The 4,854-nt window shown below is 40.3% G+C and overlaps 1 long non-coding RNA gene across 1 annotated transcript; it reads left to right on the plus strand.

The window, feature by feature from the left end:
- Positions 1-2,015: 2,015 nt before the first annotated feature.
- On the plus strand, positions 2,016-4,522 carry LOC149650565 (uncharacterized). Its single transcript, XR_016371576.1, has 2 exons — positions 2,016-2,113; positions 2,207-4,522. It is a non-coding gene; the product is annotated as an uncharacterized LOC149650565 (long non-coding RNA).
- The last annotated feature ends 332 nt before the right edge of the window (positions 4,523-4,854 follow it).

Here is a 4,854-nt window from a genome sequence, read left to right on the forward strand (position 1 = left end):
CGCGAACACCTCGCTCTATTTCGAGACGCGTGTAGTATCTATTTTCTGGCGCCGTTTTGAGAATAAAGATTTTAAAATGACGGCGAGTCATAAATTGCTGAGCTTCTAATAATTTGTTAATCACTTTCAAATGTAGCGAAAAGGGGATTACCGCACCGGTCGGGGTAAAATCACAGGTATATTCACGCGCCGGTATTTTGATTTTCGTTGTCTCCGTCTTTGTAAAAAGATACATTAATGAAAAGTGGACGCGATATGACACTCCTGTACTGTTAGTAGTTTTAAAATGCGTAAAATTACGCTCTAGAGGCCTCTTGGATAGAAACGTCCCCCCAACGTATTCATTTTCTAAATTTAATATATCCTGCAAATCCGGCGAAAATTTCATTTCAATTTTTGCCGGACAATGGACTCTAAAATAATGCTCCGCTCCTTGTTTAATAATGCTAAATTCAGCATTGTGCAATCTTAAAGGATCGTGGTTGTTCGAGCTTATTTTGAGCTTTTCGGCGATTTCATAATAAATTTTAAAATCATCCTCCAAAGATTGTTTCGCTTTAAACTCGCCTGACACCAAGAACAATAAATAAATCCATGGCTCCTCCCCGGCGGTATAATGCTTAATGGTTCTATTGATTCGATATTCTAGATAGGCATTGTTTTCATTTATGGTATATTCTTGTATCGTGAGGCTTAAGGGCCCGCATTGCTGCTTTCCGGTATAATATTTATCGGGGTCGAGGTTGAGCAATTTAGCTAATTGGGGAGAAAATTTAATTTCCACCCATTCCGGTGTTTTGAAATTATACACGATAGCATAGCCCCAATTATCTACTACGTGATATGTGAATTGAATTTTATTTATTACTAATTTTTCTAAGGTGTTGGCTACGGCTCGATAAAGCCCTTCGGCGTTTTTCTCTGGCGTTTTACTGGCTTTAAAAGTTTGAGGTAAGAACAATATTTTATAGTTATCATAATCTTCGGGGTTAATTTGTTTAGGCTTTTCAGAGATAATTGGCTCGGGTTTTTTCTTTGGCGGATCAACCGGCTGCGGAAACAAGGGTTTTTTATCAACCGGTGGTGGGGAGGATGTCGGTAATACGGGTAGCTCAAAAGTAGAGGATGTTGTAGAGTCTGGAGATTTTGAGAGATCAGGCTTGGATAGATCAGGTTTTGATAGGTCGGGGTTTGGTAAGTCGGGGTTCGATAAGTCGGGTTTCGGTAAGTCGGGTTTCGGTAAGTCAGGTTTTGGGAGGTCTGGAAATATATATATTTCCTCAACCTCCGTTGGCGAGGGGGTCGGCGTCAGTGGTTCGAAGGTAGAGGGTTTCGGGGTCTCTTGTTTTGATAGATCAGGCTTATATGGGTCCGGAGCTGGAATTTTGGGGGGATCCGGAAGTTTTAGGGGATCTGGCTCCGGCTTTGACTTCGGTAATTCAGCCTTTGGTTTTGGTAGTTCGGACTTCGTTGGCTCCGGCTTTGGCTTCGGTAATTCAGCCTTTGGTGGGTCTGTAGTCAGAATCTTTAAGGGATCTGAAGTAGACGGGGTTGGTCTAGTTGTTGTTGTTGTAGTAGATGTTGGTTTAGTTGTTGTGGTAGATGCTGAATTAATCGTTGTAGTAGCGGCTGAATTAGTTGACCTCGGAGGTATTAGTTTATCCGAACTTGGAGGTATCGGTTTATTTGAACTTGGAGGTATCGGTTTAGTCGAATTTGGAGGTAACTGTTTACCTGAAGCTGGCGTTTTAGAGGGGTCAGGCCCTGAATATGTTGGATAATAAGGCTTTGGAGAGGTTTGTTTCGGAAGCGTTATTTTGGGTGGTGGTGGTGGTGGTGGTGGTGGGGGAGGGGTTATTTTGGATGGCTGTGGTTGTACAAATACTACGGATTCAGTCGTAGCAATAGGTATCGGAAGAAAAGGCGTAGTTCGCGGTAAAATAGGTATAGATGGCGGTACAGGTTTATATTCTGGTTGAGGCTTTTTTCTTATTGGCGGAACCTCATGGCTTGTTTTACGTTTAATGGCGGCTTTGGGAATGTACTTGTAATCAAATTTTTTTTTAAAACTATCTCCAACATTATCAATTTCGATTTCCACGTAATTATTAGTGTAATTTAAACTTATATTTTTAGCATGCTTTGATACAGGATATTTGGATATATATGGAACATCTTCGTAATTATTCTCTTTAAATTCAAATAGCGTGGTCAAGGGAGAATCAGCTGGTATTTTGAACCGTATGTTTTCCTCTCCTAAAACTTGCAGGTAAACGGGAAAGTTTGTATCTAACTGTTTTCCCAGGGCCCCGTCTTTATATTTATTCACTAATTTAAAAGATAATTTGCCTTTTAAATACGGATGACTGTTTACATCATCATTTAACAGCTCGACAAAATTTTGGGGCAGTTCGTACTCTTTGGTCTTGGCATAACGATTGACAGGTATCTCTATTTTTTGATATTCAACAGGCTCTCGAACAGCTGCATAGTTGTCACGGTTCGGGTCACTTACAACCTGAATTTCAAACTTGTTAAACTCTTCGCTTATATTCACCCAATGATTTGGAAATATGATTTCTGCCAGCCCAACTTCATAATCGCTAGTCAAGTTAAGAGGTTGATGCAAATAATTTTTAAAACTTGATTGGGTATTGTTTGGGTATATATCTAGACACGTATTAGACGATAAAGTTAAAAAAAAGTCGTCATTCATGACTAACGCCTGTTTATCAACTAACCCCAACTTCTTAAACAAAGCTTATTTTATACATAAAAAAGATCGTCCATAGCTCGGTAGCCTGGCCGGGATTTGAACTCGCCACCTTTTTGGGTATTACATTAGTAGACCCTGCCTTTAACCACTGAGCTATGGACGATCTTAAAATACACGCCGTTTATCTTCATCAAAAAAACTTAAATTCTTAAACTTTTAAAAGTCGCTACCCTTGAAAAATCTACGTAGCTAGGTAATTGACCTTACCCGATTCCGGTAAAAAAGACAACGCCCTGGTTAGATTGAGCCGGTTTCAACCTGTTTTCAAGCGGTTATTATATAAGACGTTGGGCTTTAATAGTACGTTTCAGGGTGTGGTCGATAGGGTGTGGTCGGTAAAAAATAATTTTTTTATCTAGAGAAATTGTTTAATATTAAATCTGCTCTCGGTCATTTAGTATATAAGCTCCGTGTTTCGTGAAGAAAGTTATCAGTTGCCCAGCTATGCTCTTAAAAGTCCAACTAAAGATGTCTTGCTTTAACTCGTGCCGCTTTTGTTGGGTGAGTAAAGACCAAACTCAATTTTCCAACGGAAAAGGGACCAATTTCGATTATGCCAACTGTCTCTTCTCGGGCATTGCCTGAAAAGGGACCAATTTCGATTCATGGGCTAGATTTACGTAGCTTTTCAGTACAATCCCTGCTTTGCCACATTTGATTGCACCGAAAAGCTGCGTAAATTTGTGTGAAGTCGCATTTTTTTTCGCGTCCCACCACTCAACGTCGGCCATAGTTCGTGACCAAATGCAAGAGATTTACGTCAGAAATCCGGAAAATTTGGTCACGGATGATGTTGAGGAGGTTCATGAATCGCCCTTCATTGCAGTGTGATATGCGTCCATACAACGGACTATTGCAATGAAGGAAAATCGAGTTTAAATTAAGTCCTGCTACTTCTTCCGCCGCAAGACTTAATTTGACGTGTTTTCCATTGGTCTCTTGAAAGTTGCGTAAAATTTGTGTGAAGTCGGCTCAGCCATTAGAATGCACGAGCAAAGCCTTTTGGTTGTGGTTCGATTTCTTTCGCAAGGTCGGGCTGACACTGCAATGAAGGAGAAGTTCTGGCTCAAACAACCAGACCAGAACAAGACGACCAGACCCCACAGTGGCTCGGATGTAACTTCCTTCGGGAGGTAAAGGGTCAACGAAGAATTTTATAGGACATGGCCCGTACAACCCGACAAGCCCTGCCACCGCATAAGGTTCTGCGTACCCTGCACCAACTGGAGCACGTTCTTTTCAGTGAGGCCTTGACTTTGATGTCCTTCTCAAACTTAACAGCTGTTCGCTCGATCAACGTGGATAGGATTCGGAGCCGAAATGCCCAAGATCTTCATGAATCAATGGAGGCATGTACTACCAGAGTGCCTGAAAAAAGCTAGTAGCCGACCCCCCGCTAGAGTGAATGCCACGTTGATGTCGTGAAATTGTTAATAAAAACGCTGCGCTAATTACGATTTAAAGACCGGCTTTCAGTTAAGATTTCGACTAAAATATCAAGTTTTGAAAATCAAAATGTCACTTTGAGCAAGATGCTTTTTACGCTAGAGACAAGAACAATTACCTTCAAAATTTCGATTTAAAGACTGGTTTTCATTAGCGGTAAAAGTAGCGGTAAATATTTCTGGTTTTAATTTAATTTTTGTTTATATTTATATTCTTGTTATTCTCTATTTATATTCTTGTTATTCTCTATTTTATTGTATATATTATTTGGTATTTGTTATTAAAAAATCTTTATTTATATATTTGTCTTTGTTTCTCAGACATACTTTAAAGGTTATTTTTTATGGCGGGAAATTCAAACGAGAATCTTACAAAATAACTAGACTGGTTTATTAAAAGAACTACAGCCTCCGAGGGTTAAGCCGAGCTTGTTTTGGGGAAAAAATGGGTAAAACCCCTCTAAAGAGTCATAGCATGCTGGAAGGTAGGGCTGATCAGGTAGGAGTTTAGCTTAATCTTTGGGTGGAAGTTTGGTTTGAGTCTGGTGGATGGGGAGAGGGCGGCCATCTTGGGGTGGCGGCCATCTTGGATGTCTGCATATCTGTATAGTCCCTACTACTGTAGTGAGCAAT

The sequence above is a fragment of the Phalangium opilio genome, unplaced genomic scaffold (genome assembly GCF_054372755.1).
Source record: "Phalangium opilio isolate 3A_F unplaced genomic scaffold, DU_Popi_V2 ptg000086l_1, whole genome shotgun sequence".
NCBI classification, from domain to species: domain Eukaryota; kingdom Metazoa; phylum Arthropoda; class Arachnida; order Opiliones; family Phalangiidae; genus Phalangium; species Phalangium opilio.